This window comes from Coregonus clupeaformis, chromosome 16 (genome assembly GCF_020615455.1).
Source record: "Coregonus clupeaformis isolate EN_2021a chromosome 16, ASM2061545v1, whole genome shotgun sequence".
Classification (NCBI taxonomy): domain Eukaryota; kingdom Metazoa; phylum Chordata; class Actinopteri; order Salmoniformes; family Salmonidae; genus Coregonus; species Coregonus clupeaformis.
Window position 1 is genome coordinate 43875833 of NC_059207.1, and position 19863 is coordinate 43895695.

Here is a 19863-nt window from a genome sequence, read left to right on the forward strand (position 1 = left end):
TGTGACCACCATTTGCCTCATGCAGCACGACACATCTCCTTCGCATAGAGTTGATCAGGCTGTTGATTGTGGCTGTGGAATGTTGTCCCACTCCTCTTCAATGGCTGTGCGAAGTTGCTGGATATTGGCAGGAACTGGAACACGCTGTCCTACACGTCGATCCAGAGCATGCCAAACATGCTCAATGGGTGACATGTCTGGTGAGTATGCAGGCCATGGAAGAACTGGGGCCGTACATTATCATGCTGAAACATGAGGTGGTGACGGGGGATGAATGGCATCACAAAGGGCCTCAGGATCTCGTCACGGTATCTGCAATTGTGTTCATTGTCCATAGCTTATGCCTGCCTGCCCATACCATAACCCCAGCATGGGGTACTCTGTTCACAACGTTGACATCAGCAAACCGCTCGCCCACATGACGTCATACACATGGTCTGCGGTTGTGAGGCTGGTTAGACGTACTGCCAAATTCTCTAAAATGACGTTGGAGGTCGGCTTGTGGTAGAGAAATGAACATTAAATTCTCTGGCAACAACTCTGGTGGACATTCGTGCAATCAGCATGCCAATTGCACGCTCCCTCAAAACTTGAGACATCTGTGGAATTGTGTTGTGTGACAACTGCACATTTTAGAGTGGCCTTTTATTGTCCCCAGCACAAGGTGCACCTGTGTAATGATCATGTTGCTTAATCAGCTTCTTGATATGCCACACCTGTCAGGTGGATGGATTATCTTGGCAAAAGAGAAATGCTCACTAACAGGGATGTAAACAAATTTGTGCACAAAATTTGAGAGAAAATATATTTGAAACATGGGACCAACACTTTACATGTCGCATTTATATTTTTGTTCAGTGTAATATCATACAGTGGACACCTAAGCCTATAGGCCTATGCATACAATGTCCTGATGCATTTCCCACCCCTAACCGGAAGTGTCATTATTCTAAAGCATATAAAAACATATTAATATGTCTAGATTTGATTAGAGCTTTGATTGACATGAAAACTAAAGTCTGATGCTACCTGAGCTTGATGAGCCATACATTAAATACATTTTATGAGCCTAAGCCCAAAAAAACCAAATTATTGTGGCGTTATCCATCATATAGAAAAACATTAAAGCCCATAGATGTAGCTATTTTAAAAAAGAAGGTGACCCCCAAAAGCCAGATGGAGATGTGTAAATTAGACACACATTCAGTCCTTATATTACTGTAGCATATGCTGCAGCAAATGTGGGGACTACAATGGAAATAAGTCCCCAACTGTATTGTGCAATCCCGGTCACTTAAAAAATTATTTGTGTATATATGTATTTTTTTGACTGACAAATCAAATCAATCAATCAATCCAAACTGTGCAGTGGTATTTTGATGAATGGAAAGAGACATCTATTACAAAAATGTTTAATTACATTCAGAGATTGTCAAGCTAAGCCTTCATTTACATTTTTACATACATGGTAGGGAGGGGTGTCTTTTCTGTTTGTCGAGATTGACATAGTCTATTTATTATGGTGTTGAAAACGCAAACCATGATATTGAAGTGCCCGAAGTTGGTTTTGTTTATTGGTTGTGTGGTGCATTGGCACAGAAACCAGGTGGATCATTCATGGGTAATTCATTGCATATATTTTATATCATTATAAATATGGCATCAAAATGCAGAAAAACAGATTTCCCACCAGCTGATAATTGTCTGCAACCAGTTCTGATCGTGAAGTAATGAAACAGGCAGCGAAGTAGATATCCACATTTATAAACACAGGGTCGCTACAGTTATTGTTATTTGTGGTCATAAACATTATTTTGAGTTAATTCTATGAGGGGGGAGGGTGTTCAATTTATTTTACAGTACAAGGGGAGTGCCATGTGAAAATATTTTTTATGTTGGGGAGGGGGGTGCATAATTTTTAATGACACGTTGAGAAAATAACACACCCTTGTAAATTTCGATCTGTCCCTAAACACAATCATGTTAATCAATTTCACACACATACAGTCAGGTCCATAATTATTGGCACCCTTGATAAAGATGAGTAAAAAAGACTGTATAAAACAAATAATACAAATACTGAGCTAAATTGTATGCAAAAAAAAGGGAAATTATATTATTTTATTCTAATACAATCTCAGAGAAAGAGCTTTTGTTTAACAAGTGATAAAAAAAAATATTAGCACCCGTTTTCAATACTCTTTCATCCTTCCCTTGCGAAGGATAACGACATGGAGACTTTTTCTAAAATGTTTTATGAGATTGGAGAACACATTGGGAGGGATCTTAGACCATTCCTCCATACAGAATCTTTCTAGATCCTTGATATCTTTCGCCTGCTCTTATGGACTGTCCTCTTCAATTCAAACCACAGGTTTTCAATGGGGTTCATGTCCAGAGACTGATGGCAACATTTAGATTTTGTTGTCGATTAACCATTTCTTTGTGGATTTTGATTAGTGCTTAGGGTTGTTGTCTAGCTGGAAGATCCACTTGCGGCCAAGTGTCAGCCTCCTGGCAGAGGCAACCAGGTTTATGGCTAAAATGTCCTGGTACTTGGTACCATAGCACCGGCTGGAGTTTAATAAACGGCATTGCCACTTGGATTGGAACCAGTGCTATTGTCAGATGACATGAAAACAGAGCTCTTTGGCCAAGCACACCAGTGGTGGGTTTGGTGTTGAAAAACAGAAGCATATGCAGAAAAGTACCTCATACCTACGGTCAAAAATATGGTGGTGGATCTTTGATGTTAAGGGGCTATTTTGCTTCCACTGGTCCTGTGGCCCTTGTTAAGGTCAACGGCATCATAAACTTTACCCAGTACCAGGACATTTTAGCCAAAAACCTGGTTGCCTCTGCCATGAGGCTGACACTTGGCCGCAAGTGGATCTTCCATGAAGACAATAACCCAATCTATTTCTCTGAGCAATTGTATTACTATAAAATAAAATAATATAATTTCCCAATTTTTTTGCATACAATATAGCTCAGTATCGGTATTATTTATTTTATACAGTCTTTTTTGCTCATCTTTATCAAGGGTGCCAATCATTATGTACCTCTGTATCTGACATAGTCTCTCTCATAGACATGACAGTCTCTCAGACACAAGTACATTTGTCATTGTTCTTCCAGGCTGAGAGCAGTGTGTCTCTGTAGTCCACTCTCTTTGACACCAGAGCTCCCAGCAGAGCCTCAGTCCTGGGCTGGAGCCTGACAGACAGAGGAACAACAACATTTAGCATCAACACAGACCCTCCTATGTGGTGTATTGTGTAGTGTGAGGGAGTAGACAAAGGAGCTGGACTACAGCAAACAAGGGCTGTCGTGGAGTGGGTCGAGAGCTTCAAGTTCCTCAGTGTCCACATCACTAAGTACCACAGGAGGTTGGTGGCACCTTAATTGGGGAGTATGGGCTTGTGGTAATGACTGGAGCGGAATCAGTGGAATGGTATCAAGTACATCAAACACATGGTTTCCAGGTGTTTGATGCCATTCCATTTGCTCCGTTCCGGCCATTATTATGAGCTTTTCTCCCCTCAGCAGCCTCCACTGCTAAGGACCTAACATGGTCCACACACACCCGCACAGTCGTGCAGAGGGCACGACAGTGCCTCTTCTCCCTTGGAGGCTGAAAGGATTTGGCATGGGCCTTCAGATCCTGAAGAAGTTCTACAGCTGCACCATTGAGAGCATCTTGACTGGCTGCATCACCGCTTGGTATGGCAACTGCACCGCCCTAGACTGCAAAGCGCTAAAGAGGGTGGTGTGGACGGCCCAGTACATCACTAGGGCCTAGCACCCTGCCATCTAGGACCTTTATATCAGGCTGTGTCAGAGGAAGGCCCGAATTGCCAAAATGGCAGTACTGGGTGAGGAGCTGGGGAACCCACTCTGGTTCTACCGCTGACACACCTGAGAGAGACCAGTCTCCAGTTAACAGCTGTTGGCATAATGGAATACTGATTACATTAAACTGTACCATATCAGTGGTAGAGTTTCACCTACCTCTCATGTACATCTTGGTGGTCTCCAAGACCTCCTGATAGGCCACAAACTGAGGCAGGGTTTTAAACAGGGCTGAGGAGGGGTGGATGTAGACAGGCTCATCCAGGAGTGGGGTCTGAAACAGAGAAAGAGAGAGTGAGAGACATCTAAAGGGTTAACACAACTCAAAAACAACACTATCAACAAGCAGGATCAGAAATGGGACTAAGTAACACACAACCATAAACATAAACCTTTCCACTCCTCTCTGATCACTGAGGATAATCTAATTTAATAGGTGAACTCACCTTGTATCCATTCCTCCATTTTGGGTCTAGTAGTTCCTCTTGCTGTACCCGTCTGGCCAGGTGGTTTCCCAGTCCCGCCAGCACTATCTGACGTAAACACACCACCTGCCTCTCAGTGGGCAGAGCCATCTTACAGTCCACAAACACACCTACCTCTGGACACACTTAGTTCACTGCGGAGAGGACAGTGTGAGTCTGTGTGTGTGTGTGTGTGTACCTGCGTTGGTGAGCTGTCCTCTAAGTAATCTGGTCTCCAGCATGGCTTTGTACCTCAGTACTTAGGAGTGAAGCCGGCAAACTCACACACACCCACAGCACCTGAGGTAAACCATAACACAGGCATACATACACAAGCAGTACAGTGCACACACAAAGGGAAACAACACTACACAATCATGCACACACACTCCAGCCTTACCCAGCAGGACCACAAGGTCCCCCAGCACTAGAGAGGCTCCCTGCCCAGCTGACAGCCTCCTCATCTGGACCAGCCGGGCTCGATGCTGGGCCATCCTGGAGCTTTCATCCTCACTTCCAGCAGGTCTGGGCCAGGGGACAATAGTGGAGAGAGAGAGGAGACCAATAGAGATGGTGGAGAGAGAGAGATGCAAAGGATCTTATTTAAATATGCATTTCAAATTGAAGCCATCAGTGGAGGCTCCTCCTCCGAAGGAAGGGGAGGACCATCCTCCTCACTGAATTTTATAAAAATACTGAAACAATATAAAAGTTATCCTTTTTAGATAAAACTATACTAAATACATTCACGTCACCAAATAATTGATTAAAACACACTGTTTTGCAATGAAGGTCTACAGTAGCCTCCGCAGCACTATGTAGGGTAGCACCATGGTGTAGCCGGAGGACAGCTAGCTTCTGTACTCCTCTGGATACATTGACTTCAATACAAAACCTAGGAGGCTCATGGTTCTCAGCCCCTTCCACAGACTCAAACAGTAATTATGACAACTTCCAACCTATCAGAGCACTTGTAGTATGAACTGACATGTTGTCGACCCAATCAAAGGATCAAAGAATGAATCTAGTACTGAAAGCATAAGCTACAGCTAGCTAGCACTGCAGTACATACAATGTGGTGAGTAGTTGACTCAAAGAGAGAAAGACAATAGTTGAACAGTTTTGAACAAATTAATTTCTTCAAAAATGAAGGAGAAGCGAGAGAGAGAGATTTTGTAGTATTTATTTTTACTTTCACTTACCTAGCTAGCGAATGCAGCTAGCCAGTGTAGCCTACTGAAACACCCAGCTCAAACAGAGAGGGATGCTATGTTAGCTAGCTGTATATGGCTATCCAACACGAACTCTTCCAAGTCAAGGTGGTGGTCCTCTGTAGCTCAATTGGTAGAGCATGGCGCTTGTAACGCCAGGGTAGTGGGTTTGATCCCCGGGACCACCCATACGTAAAAATGTATGCGCACATGACTGTAAGTCGCTTTGGATAAAAACGTCTGCTAAATGGCATATTATTATTAAGGTAAGCTTTTGGTTTTATTAATTTATTGCCACCGGGGCCTGCCGGTGTAACTGCTAAACTGCTTGCTGTACACTCTACAGCATGATTGTAGGGGGTTTATTAACACGTTAGTTCTAGTAGCTAGCTATGTTGACTATGATGTTAGGTGACAACGATGTAGGCTGTGTGTAGCAGTTAGCGGTTATGGTATGAAGGTTTGGCTTGGGAAGTTTTTTTTGCCTGGTCACAGACAGCTGTTGTATTGTGCACTGAAGTCCACAAGCGAAGTGAAAAGGTGAGAGGAGGAGAGTGCATAGATGCGAGAAGGAATTATATAACGAGCAAATGATTATGCTGTTTGTATGTGGCTGCTATGAAAGGGAACTGTATTTACAGTGATCATGGGTGTATTCATTCTGCCGATTCTGTATAATTTTCTTTTTCTTAAACGGAAGCAAACAGAACTAAACAGTGATCAACATACCTGTCGCTCTGGATAACAGCGTCTGCTAAATGACTAAAATGTAAATGTAAATTTGTCCAATAGAAACTCTCGTTTGCAATTGTTCGACTAATGATTACACCCTAGATCAGCTAGATGCAGGCAAGAGTGTGCAAGGCGGTATTGAATGTGTCACTGTCTGGATAACTCACATTTTTCTCTCGACCTCATGAAGGGTATAAGGAAAATGTGAGTATCATGTAGTAGCCTAAACCTATCGATGTTACATTGAGCTGGGTGAATGGAATATGAATGACAGTCATCATTTTACATTTTAGTCATTTAGCAGATGCTCTTATCCAGAGCGACTTACAGTTAGTGAGTGCATACATTTTCATACTGGCCCCCTGTGGGAAACGAACCCACAACCCTGGCGTTGCAAGCGCCATGTTCTACCAACTGAGCTACAGGGGACTAATATGCTGTAATAGAAATAAAGCCATGCTCATAAAAAAAATGTTTTCTTCCTCATCTTAAACGGCACCGACCACCACTGGAAGCCATGAAACCAAAATCCTGTGTTTGATTGGCAATACATGTTTTTCTAATCTGTTTATGTATTTCAGAATAATCCCATAACCACACATTTTTTCAGAATAATCCCATAACCACACATTTCCTATATGTCTGCCCTGGCCCCCACCTGTCCAGATACTCAAAGATCTCCCGGACTGTCATGGCAGCCACCACAGTGATGACGTAAGGCAGACATTCCTGCTTCTTCCCTAGCGCTAGCATCTTAGCGTAGCGCGGCGCCATGGGGAACGACGCCATTGCCCTGCCCAGGGGGCAGATGGGACACTTCAAACGCACTTGCTCCATCTCCTTGACCCTACAGAGCACCTTACCGATCACTGCACCTGTACACAGCCCATCTGAAATTAGCCCGCCCAACTACCTCATCCCTATATTGTTATTTATTTTGCTCATCTGTACCCCAGTATCTCTATTTGCACATCATCTCTTGCACATCATTCCAGTGTTAATACTAAATTGTAATTATTTTGCACTATAGCCTATTTTATTGCCTTACCTCCATAACTTGCTAAATTTGCACACTGTATATTAATTGTATTTCTGTTGTATTTTTTTGATTTTTGTTTTGTTTTACCCCATATGTAACTCTGTGTTGTTGTTTTTATCGCACTGCTATGCTTTATCTTGGCCAGGTCGCAGTTGTAAATGAGAACTTGTTCTCAACTGGTTTACCTGGTTAAATAAAGGTGAAATAAAAAAATAAATAAAAAAAAAACAGCAGAGAGAGAGAGATGGATTGGTGTGTGGGTTGGTTGGTTGCAGGAGGGGAGGATGGGGGATTACAGAGATACGTGAGGTAGGTTGAGTGGAGGATGTGGTAGGGGATCTGAAGGGTGAGGTGGGGGGGGTGAGGTAGGGTGAGTCAGGTTTAACCTCTTACCGTCCGGTGCGTGGCGGCTCCTCCAGTGCTCCCAGTGAAACCAGTAACTGTTCTGCTGCCACCAGCGCCTCAGCAAAGGGAGGGGATGTAGTATGTACCACATTCTTCTTCTGTTTGGCTTTCTTAAACTTCCTCATCTCGGAGGCTGTGTCTCAAATGGTACCCTATATACCACGTAGTGCACCACGGGCCCTGGTCAAAAGTAGTGCACTATATAGGGAATAGGGAATAGTTGTAAACTACTTAGGGCTCTGGTCAAAAGTAGTGCAGTATAAAGACTGCCATTTAGGACGTAGCCTTAGTAACTGAGGCAAATAGACTGATAGAATGGGGTCATACAATAAAGACGGAGAAGGATAGGGGTGCAAATAGGTAGGGAGAGGGACGAACAGAACAAGTGAAGGGAAGGATGGAAAGTAAGGAGAGAGATAGAGGGATTACCTTCTGAATCTCCTTCAACAATTTGATCTTGGTGTCACTGGTCACGATCCCTTCATAACGGATCTGGTACGACACCACCCTAACAACAGACCCGAACCAAACACAAATGGAGACGAAATCCACACACTAACCATTTTGTTGTGTGTGTACCATGTGGACAGGTTCATCTCTTTGGCCACTGACAGCTGCAACTCTCCTAGGCTCTGTCACACCAATGACTCCACTGGAGAGAAACAGGAGGGAGAGGGGTAAGGAGAGTGATGATATTATGATGATATTAGTGGAGTGAAAGGAGGCTTCCAAATAAATGTACAAAAAGACAGTGTAATAAATGTACAAAAAGACGAAGGAGTTTGTGTGTGTTACCTGGAGTATCAAGCCTCATATAGGAACTGGGGTACCTGGGTGGTTTTACCACTTCCTGTCTCTCCACACAGAACTACATAGCTGTTTTTTCTTACTGCCTCCATGATCACCTGCTCCTCGGCCAGCAATGGCAGCTTCAGACGTGTCAGGTGTCAGTGTGCAGCGGTAGAACGGAGTCAGGCGCAGGACACAGAACTGAGTAATAGACAAACTTTACTCGAAAAAACAACAAATCTAATTTCCACACAGGGAAATACAACAGCTCACAGCAGTATAAACACCAAACAAAGAACAATCACGCACAACACCATGAGGGAACCAGAGGGTTAAATAGGGAAACAAATTAACGTGATGGGAACCAGGTGTGTACAATACAGACAAAATAAATGGAAAACAAAAACGTAGATCGGTTGCAGCTAGAAAGTTTACTGGGGGGCCTGACTCCTCTCTCCTCTCCTCCTTTTTACTGGGGGGCCTGACTCCTCTCTCCTCTCCTCCTTTTTACTGGGGGCCTGGGCCTGACTCCTCTCTCCTCTCCTCCTTTTTACTGGGGGCCTGGGCCTGACTCCTCTCTCCTCTCCTCCTTTTTACTGGGGGCCTAGGCCTGACTCCTCTCTCCTCTCCTCCTTTTTACTGGGGGCCTGGGCCTGACTCCTCTCTCCTCTCCTCCTTTTTACTGGGGGCCTGGGCCTGACTCCTCTCTCCTCTCCTCCCTTTTCTCTTCTTTCTTTTCCTTTTTCACCTCCTCGACCTCAATCTCCTGACAGGAGGAGGCCAGCTCTTTAGATTCAGAGACATCAGTGGCCTCCAACCCTCCATTCTCCATCATCCACCTCTTCATCAGATGATGAGTCCAAACCACTACTCTTCTCCTTTTCCTCCTCTTCCCATGCTCTTCGTTTCCTGTTGGCTCCACGCAGGCTGATGATCCTGGGCCCTGAGGCTCCGTCATCTAGCTCATCAGCAGTCCTGAGAGAGAAACAACACCACAGAGGATCATAAACAAGCCTACAGTAGATCATCAGTCCAACTAATCTACTCACTGTTCATCTGCCCACCTGAGCATACGGAAAGCATCACTAAACCAAATGCTGCTGCTACAATGGCATGGCACAGTCCCATTGCCTTACTGTTAGGTCTGGTACTGCTTGTCTCCTATGCCCAGTTTTGAGGTGGTGTAAAGCAGCTTTAGTTCAGTCAGGCAGCTGCACCTCGGCCAGCTTGGTCAGGATGTCTGCTCTCTGGGGATCAAAGGAGGGAGATGATGATGAATAGAGGAGTTTGTGTTTTATGGGCAGAACTATTTCCAATGACACAGCTCATAATTATACTTCAACTGAAACTGGGCTGGTCTGGCTCGGAGAAGGCAGATGTAGCATGTTACCTTGGCTTTCTTCTCTTTGACCTCCAGGACTTTATGCAGCTGTTTCCTTTGTTTCTTGGTCAGGGTCTGTTTCTTTGGAAACATCCTGGTTCTGTCCCTTCCAGTTGTGCCTTTTCCTCAGTCGCCCCATCTCACAGCACTCAACAGACAGGAACTCTATGTATCGCACAAAAGAGCATAGCATTGACAGAGCAGTGATTGCTACAAGTTCTCATTTAAATACTGTATGTTGGTACTTGGTACTAATGCGTTGCTAACTGGTTTTCAACATATACAACTGGTAGGAAGAGCCTAAACAGCTAGCTGGGTCATTCCTACAATGTGGTGCCTTTTCTGTCCCCAGGAAATATCAGTTCTTATTAAGTGTAAAATGTGGATTCCAAAAGGCTATAAATATAAGGCCATGTGTCCTTTACCTTAAAAATACCAAAATGTGGATCCCGAAAGGGAATTTTATGCATTTTATACACTTTTTGCCTGTGGATGTAGGCGTTTTTGCTATCCCTGTTATCACCTTCCACCCTGTTAGTTTTGTTGTAATTATCCATTTAAGAAAACAACCCCTTCCTACGATGACCACACATTTAGGAAGTGTCATGTTTTGGGTGGGAAAACTATGTTGCAAAGCTAAATAAATATAAACACTCCTTTTAATCTATTCGTCCATGTTTCATGTAGCTAGTGTGTATGTCCCACTCATACATGTCCACCCTGTTAGGCTTAATTTTCCACTGGATCTCACGTGTAAACAACATGAATCATTGTGTTCCGACACCGACACAGGCAGAGTATGAAAGTTCCTTCCTTAAAACTTTATTCCGCAAGCTATTTCTTTATGGATTACAATGTCTTTGAATGATCCAGTGAATGTTTCAGTTTTATGTGATGGAACTGATAAACAATAGCTATTATGACAAAGCTAAACTGTGTATGTGTATGATGGTGTACTAAACTGCACTGTGTGGAAGTATATGGAATAGCCTACTGTAGTCAAAACCATGTATACAGTAGAAATACATGGTTCTGGCTGTAGTTATTAGGTCTAAAAAACGAATGTCATTGCAGGCAATTAGACAAGCTTCTATATCGACTGGAATGAAAATGCACAAACATATTTCCAATATAATTTTTAATTGGCTGGATTAGGAATGTTATATAATGAAAACCTCTAAATAAAATATAGAAAATAGCCAATAGCTAATGTGCTGTATCAAAATACATAAACACAAACATGTTTTACAAAGAAATATAAATTCTGCTGATTCACCATCACATTTGATTTATACTGAACAAAAATATAAACGCAACATGTAAAGTGTTGGTCCCATGTTTCATGAGCTGAAATAAAAGATCCCCGAAATTTTCCATACGCACAAAAAGCTTATTTCTCTCAAATTTTGGGCACCAATTAGTTTACATCCTTGTTAGTGAGCATTTCTCATTTGCCAAGATAATCCATCCACCTGACAGGTGTGGCATATCAAGAAGCTGATTAAACAACATGATCATTACACAGGTGCACCTTGTGCTGGGGACAATAAAAGGCCACTCTAAAATGTGCAGTTTTGTTACACAACACAATCTCAAGTTTTGAGTGAGCATGCAGTTGTCATGCTGACTGCAGGAATGTCCACCAGAGCTGTTGCCAGAGAATATAATGTTAATTTCTCTACCATAAGCTGCCTCCAACGTCGTTTTAGAGAATTTGGCAGTACGTCCAACCGGCCTCACTACCGCAGACCACGTATGGTGTTGTGTGGGCGAGCGGTTTGCTGATGTCAACGTTGTAGACAGAGCGCCCCATGGTGGCGGTGGGGTTATGGTATGGGCAGGCATAAACTATGGACAACGAACATAATTGCATTTTATCGATGCCAATTTGAATGCAGATACCGTGACGAGATCCTGAGGCCCATTGTCGTGCCATTCATCCGCTGCCATCACCTCATGCTTCAGCATGATAATGCACAGCCCCATATCGCAAGGATTTGTACACAATTCCTGGAAGCTGAAAATGTCCCAGTTCTTCCATGGCCTGCATGCTCACCAGACATGTCACCCATTGCACCGTTGAGCATGTTTGGGATGCTCTGGATCGATGTGTACGACAGCATGTTCCAGTTCCCGCCAATATCCAGGAAGTTCGCACAGCCATTGAAGAGGAGTGGGACAACATTCAACAGGCCACAATCAACAGCCTGATCAACTCTGCAAATGGTGGTCACGCCAGATACTGACTGGTTTTCTGATCTTTTTTTTTAAGGTATCTGTGACCAACAGATGCATATCTGTATTCCCAGTCATGTGAAATCCATAGATTACGGCCTAATTAATTTATTTCAATTGACTGATTTCCTTATATGAACTGTAACTCAGTAAAATCTTTGAAATTGTTGCATGTTGCGTTTATATTTTTGTTCAGTATATATACATCCAAAACCTTTAAAAATGCACCCATTTACAGTTGTTTGTTTTATTATTGCTATCTAAATAAATTACAAATACAGTGGGGAAAAAAAGTATTTAGTCAGCCACCAATTGTGCAAGTTCTCCCACTTAAAAAGATGAGAGAGGCCTGTAATTTTCATCATAGGTACACGTCAACTATGACAGACAAAATGAGGAAAAAAAATCCAGAAAATCACATTGTAGGATTTTTAATGAATTTATTGGCATATGATGGTGGAAAATAAGTATTTGGTCAATAACAAAAGTTTCTCAATACTTTGTTATATACCCTTTGTTGGCAATGACACAGGTCAAACGTTTTCTGTAAGTCTTCACAAGGTTTTCACACACTGTTGCTGGTATTTTGGCCCATTCCTCCATGCAGATCTCCTCTAGAGCAGTGATGTTTTGGGGCTGTCGCTGGGCAACACAGACTTTCAACTCCCTCCAAAGATTTTCTATGGGGTTGAGATCTGGAGACTGGCTAGGCCACTCCAGGACCTTGAAATGCTTCTTACGAAGCCACTCCTTCGTTGCCCGGGCGGTGTGTTTGGGATCATTGTCATGCTGAAAGACCCAGCCACGTTTCATCTTCAATGCCCTTGCTGATGGAAGGAGGGTTTCACTCAAAATCTCACGATACATGGCTCCATTCATTCTTTCCTTTACACGGATCAGTCGTCCTGGTCCCTTTGCAGAAAAACAGCCCCAAAGCATGATGTTTCCAACCCCATGCTTCACAGTAGGTATGGTGTTCTTTGGATGCAACTCAGCATTCTTTGTCCTCCAAACATGACGAGTTGAGTTTTTACCAAAAAGTTATATTTTAGTTTCATCTGACCATATGACATTCTCCCAATCCTCTTCTGGATCATCCAAATGCACTTCAGACGGGCCTGGACATGTACTGGCTTAAGCAGGGGGACACGTCTCGCACTGCAGGATTTGAGTCCCTGGCGGCGTAGTGTGTTACTGATGGTAGGCTTTGTTACTTTGGTCCCAGCTCTCTGCAGGTCATTCACTAGGTCCCCCCATGTGGTTCTGGGATTTTTGCTCACCGTTCTTGTGATCATTTTGACCCCACGGGGTGAGATCTTGCGTGGAGCCCCAGATCGAGGGAGATTATCAGTGGTCTTGTATGTCTTCCATTTCCTAATAATTGCTCCCACAGTTGATTTCTTCAAACCAAGCTGCTTACCTATTGCAGATTCAGTCTTCCCAGCCTGGTGCAGGTCTACAATTTTGTTTTTGGTGTCCTTTGACAGCTCTTTGGTCTTGGCCATTGTGGAGTTTGGAGTGTGACTGTTTGAGGTTGTGGACAGGTGTCTTTTATACTGATAACAAGTTCAAACAGGTGCCATTAATACAGGTAACGAGTGGAGGAAAGAGGAGCCTCTTAAAGAAGAAGTTACAGGTCTGTGAGAGCCAGAAATCTTGCTTGTTTGTAGGTGACCAAATACTTATTTTCCACCATAATTTGCAAATAAATTCATTTAAAATCCTACAATGGGATTTTCTGGATTTTTTTTTCTCAATTTGTCTGTCATAGTTGACGTGTATCTATGATGAAAATTACAGGCCTCTCTCATCTTTTTAAGTGGGAGAACTTGCACAATTGGTGGCTGACTAAATACTTTTTTTCCCCACTGTAGCAGTTTTAAAACAATTATACAATACAGCATTATTAAATGTAAATTAAATGTTAAATTCTATGTACAATTGAGTCATAGCATGATATATTATTCTAACAGCGTTACTGACTAATGAAACCAATAAACACATTCTAAGTCTCAGAAAATAGATGCAAAACCACTTTGATTTAGCCTCATTTGTTGTCCTGTGAGTCTCTCTGGAATCTCAGTCTCCAGTGAACCTAACAAGTCCTTTTGTCCTCATTCTCATTATTTTGTTACCACAGACCTGAAAGGCCTCCATCATTTTATTGCTCACCAGCTTGCCCCCTTCAAGTGTCTCCTCTCCATCTTCTCCCTCCTTGCCTACCTGGCCCGTACCTCCCCTCCCCTCATCAGATGATACTGTCCTTCATGGGCTCATACTCACTATACTCATTACACATAAGCCCCTCCCCCCCAGTAAAGCTCTCCTCTGTGGTCCTCCGGGCCTCACGGGACAGCCTCTCAAACCTCTTCAGGAACACGACCACAGCAGCCAGCAGCCCCGCCTGCACCACCACAAACACAAACAGACACACCTGGGAGGCCAGTGCCAAGTCACAGTACCAGTAGTGACAGGACTCCAGCACCTCCTCCTCAGCCAGGTAGACCACCAGCCTCCCTCGCAGGCGGGGAGGGGAATTGCAGGTGATGTTGCTGTGGCCAGTGTAGTTGGTAGGTTGTCGGAGCAGCCAGGCACGCAGGTAGAGCACGCCGCAGTCACATGCCCAGGGGTTTCCATGGAGAGACAAAGAGTGGAGGGAAGAGAGGAAGTCCAGAAGGCCGTTGGGGAGCGTGGTCAGCTGGTTGTCGTGGAGACGGAGCTCGGTGGTGGCAGGAGGGAAGCGGGAGGGTAAGGAGGAGGTGGTGAGGGCATGGCCACTGCAGTCTACCTGAGCACCATGACAGGAGCAGTACAGGGGACAGCCTGATGACCCTTGAACCCTCCCTGGGGTCAACAAGAGGAGAAGAAGACCCAGGAGTGGGGTCACACATGGCATGAACCCCCTCATCATTACTGCCAACTCTGGAGAGAGAGAGGGAGGGACATGTCATATTGAAATGGTGGAGGGAAAACAATTCCAACTCATGTCTGTGGATGTCTTTGCCATGTGAGGGATGCAGATATCATTTTAGTGTGAGAAATGAGTCATTAAAAGAGAACGTGTCATTCCAAGCAAGGGAGATAACAACGCAAAGGAATACATATTTCCGGAGAGCGGGTGCCAGAGGCGCTAGTTTGAATTCTTGAAATAAAGTGATGATTAACAACACTGGAATAGTGCCCTTGTTAAGTAAAATAACTAGTGAGAAAATAGGGACAGTGAGGTTTCACAACTTGGGACAGTGTTGCAGGGTCAGGCAGATCACCTTGCCTCTCTCCATGTAACAGTTAAAGTTGGAGTTTGTGTTTACCTAATATTATAAACATAACTAACATCTAACCATGCACAGAAGAATGAGTTACTACTGTGTAATGTCTATTTTGAGGATTTGAAAATGACATCTAACCTTTGATCTTAATAACAATTCAGGGTAACACAACATTTTAATGGGTCCTTATTACAGTGTAATTACACTGTAACAAGTATTGTAGTTAATTGTACTAACTCATAGTTACACTGTAATAACAACATGTAACTGGTGGTAATTGCAGTCGGTAATTACAGAGGTGTTACAACAAATGCTTGTTACCATGCTTGTTACAAATGGGCAAGTTTCCACTAAATTCACCAATTTAGTGTTTTATTTCTTCTCCACTGCATCTGATTCAGTAATAATTATCACAAGGTTGTAACCCCTTGTGGACAGATGTGCTGGGTGTCCGAGATTAAAGGTTGGAGGCTCAATAGGCTAGAATTACCTACTCTTCAAAATCTCCACTCAATATTGTTGCTAGCACTTTCCCAAAAAAAAGTGTACCATCTGTGTTAACTTGGTTGAGTTTACAAAAACAGATCAGATATAGGTCAACCTCACTGACTGGGGTCTACCATATGGGTGTCATCCCAGATTATAATGTTAAAAAATACTTACAATGAATGTATTCGTTACCCATTATGACAACCTGAACCTCCTTGCCATCCAAGTGAGAGGTTAAACCCACAAGTACACCAGAGAGTACATGTAATATCTGCATAAATACAATGTAATTACTAGGTGTATCACCGGATTTAGCTAGTTAAAATTAAGTATATATTGAGGTGTACTTACTTGTAATTATTGTGTACCTACAAAGTACGTTACCCATTCTGACAAACTAATCATCATCTTCTGAAAGCGCCATCCAAGTCAGAAAATCAACACAGTAATACACCACAGAGTACATATCTGTAATATCTGCATAAGTACACGGTTGTCGCTAGTTGTTACACAGGACTTTGCTATTTAAAGTTAAGTGTAACTTTATAGTTACCTATGAGCAATTTCTATATAATGACTTATTACTCATTACCAAGTGAAAATGCCTACAAACAAAAGATGAGCTTCTACTTTGGTCAACTTTATTGCAACATGTAAAATACCTTACATTTCTTACAAAATAAGAAATTGATTTGTATTGTTAGATGAATCAATTGATTAATTAGATTAAACACTCAATAACTCAATAACATAAAAATAACTATTCTAGTGGTGACTCAAATCTGTAGCCTCTAGTATGGCGAATAGCCTAGATAACTAGCTAATTTAGAAAAATGGGATTGTCTTTTTCTTCCTTTTTAACATTACAAGTAACAATGGAAATCGACAACTCTGTATATAATATAAATAATAATATGCCATTTAGCAGACGCTTTTATCCAAAGCGACTTACAGTCATGCGTGCATACATTTTCTTGTGTATGGGTGGTCCCGGTGATCGAACCCACTACCATGGCGTTACAAGCGCCGTGCTCTACCAGCTGAGCTACAGAGGACAACAGAGGACCACCGATGTATCTGACTGTCTTCATCAGTTTCTTTTTGTAAGCATTTTCCCATCCTGGAGTCTGAGACCTGTGGTAGAGAAAATGAATGTATGACAATTTAGCATAGACACTATACATTACCCCTAGTTATCATCATCATGATTTCTATAGTTTAGGCAAACAGCTAGCTAGACCTAGCTGCTACCTAGATAGTTGTTCTGTTATCCAGCAAGCAGTAATAGTGTTTGTGTTGACACAAGTAGCTCAGGTAATACCCTTGGGGGTACAGATACCCTGAGAAGGTGGTTTAGGGACGATAAGACCATCGATCCCAGCTAACGTTAGCTAGCTAGTTAGCTTGCGAGTACCGACTATAGCATATTTGCCAGCGACTATATCATATTTGACAGCTTTAGGTACAGCCAATGTTAGAAAACTAGCTAGCTAGCATGCTAGCTAATCCAGAAAAAATCAACAGATTACATGGAAAGTATATTCTGTAGATCAGGGTTCTTCAATTCCGGTCCTGGAGGGCCGAAACACTTCTGTTTTTTATTTCTACCTGGTAGTTAATTGCACTCACCTGGTGTCCCAGGTCTGAATTAGCCCCTGATTAGAAGGAGAGGATGAAAAACAGAGGCGTTTCGGCCCTCCAGGACCGGAATTGAAGAACCCTGCTGTAGATGGTAACTAGCCCAACAAAAACGCCAGTTAACGTTTGCTAGCTAAATAGCTAAAGTTAGCTAGCTACAGTTAGCTTAGCTAGCTAACTACCTACCGGTATGCTAAAACGTCCAGCAGAATTCAATTATGCAAAAAGACTAAACAAATTGCATGGAAAACTTACTTTCTCATTCCTGTGATGACGTTTTTGACCTACAACACTTTCGCAGCAATCGATAATGTCTGGATTTTGCACACTGACCTTTTCCGCCCGTTCTTTGCACACTGGTACATGATGTCAGCGTCAACACGTGTAGGCACATTCGATATCTTCTTTATTTCGAGCGTGTTGCGCAGATGTGCAGATTTCGACATTATGCCTTAATTCTGGGATAAATAAATGATTGCACCAATGCATCCCATCCAAAATTGAGAATGTTCCTCAACAGTGAAACCCTTGCAAGGTTACATGATGGTCTTATGACCATTTTAAGTGCATTTATAAACCATTATTAAACCAAGCTTAATAGGCTTAATATTTGGCAAGCAGGAATGATTGTCACAATTTTAACCATAACTGTTAAATGAATGTGTCTAAAAATGTTTAATTGGTGGTTAAAGTAATTGACCCATTGTCAAATTCACCATTAAAGGATTTAACAATTTAAAGTATTTTTTGACGTGAACCGTTTGTGCCATTGGGCCTGGGCATCAGACTCCAGATCTTTATTGCAGAGTTGTGTCAATCAGACTCCAGATCTTGTGTCAATGGTTTTCAATTGGCTAACACTTATCATGTGGTTTGTGCAGGGTGAAATATGGTGCGTTGGGATGCTATCAGAAACGTTCACATTTGTAACAAGCATGGTAAGAAGCATTCCATCTGTAATTACAGACAGCGATTACCACCAGTTTACATGTTGTTATTAAAGTGTAAATATGAATTATTACAATTAATTACAATACTTGTTGTAATTACACTGTAATAAGGACCCCTTAACATTTTTATTTTATTTATTTTTGATTTAACCTTTATTTAACTAGACAAGTCAGTTAAGAATACATTCTTATTTACCATGACAGCCTACCAAAAGGCAAAAGGCCTCCTGCAGGGACGGGGGCTGGGATTAAAAAATATATAAATATGGGACCAAACACTCATCACAGCAAGAGAGACAACACTACATAAAGAGAGACCTAAGACAACAACATAGCATGGCATCAACACACGACAACACAGCAAGGTAGGAACCCAACATGAAAACAACATGGTAGCAACACAACATGGCAGCAGCACAATACATGGTACAAACATTATTGGGCACAGACAACAGCACAAAGGGCAAGAAGGTAGAGACAACACATCGCATGAAGCAGCCACAACTGTCAGTAAGAGTGTCCATGATTGAGTCTTTGAATGAAGAGATGGAGATAAAACTGTCCAGTTTGAGTGTTTTTTGCAGCTCGTTCCAGTCGCTAGCTGCAGCGAACTGGAAAGAGCAGCGACCCAGGGATGTGTATGCTTTGGGGACCTTTAACAGAATGTGACTGGCAGAACGGTTGTTGTATGTGGAGGATGAGGGCTGCGGTAGGTATCTCAGATAGGGTGGAGTGAGGCCTTTTGTAAATAAGCATCAAACATAAGAAGTGTTACAAAATTCAATTATACACCACAGTAGTTGTTCTCTACAACTACCGCTGGAAGAAAAACGTATCTTTGACAGGTTATTCAGACATCTGAGACCATTCTCTAATCATACACTGAGGCTGCCTAATAAAACAGTAAAGTTATGGTCATACTGAAAGGTGTTATGGTCTTGTTATGGTCAGGAGAGGGTGCCTTACCTTCCCTGTTGTGTGTGTTCATAGCAGGAGTGGTTGGCGAGACTGTGCTACTAGTCACTCAGAGGCATGAAAGTGTATGAAGTCACAGCTGGCTTGCACTGATAACGCACCCTGACTCTCACACATGCACACACACACTTCTGATTGGACACAGGAAGCACGTATTAATTTCACGCCAGCAGCATTTGATTCCTTATCACTGCCCATAGAGCCTCCTGTCTGGGAGGCCAGATGTAAGTTTCAGGGGGTTTTATGGATACAGTTAATACTTCCTTCTCTCTGGGTACAATCCAGGGTAAACTGTCCCTACAACGGCTCGTAAGTTCACAATCTCCCACAGTTACTATACTATGGCTGCAGCAAGGCCCTTCTCATCATTCAGCTCCATACAGTCAGATGAGTTAGTGATAGATCTGACACTGTGGGCCAGAGGTGTAGTGAGG

The 19863-nt window shown here is 42.7% G+C and overlaps 1 pseudogene; it reads right to left on the reverse strand.

Moving 5' to 3' along the window:
• Positions 1 to 3052: 3052 nt before the first annotated feature.
• LOC121583993 lies at positions 3053 to 19467 on the reverse strand (annotated as a pseudogene).
• Between the last annotated feature and the right edge of the window lie 396 nt (positions 19468 to 19863).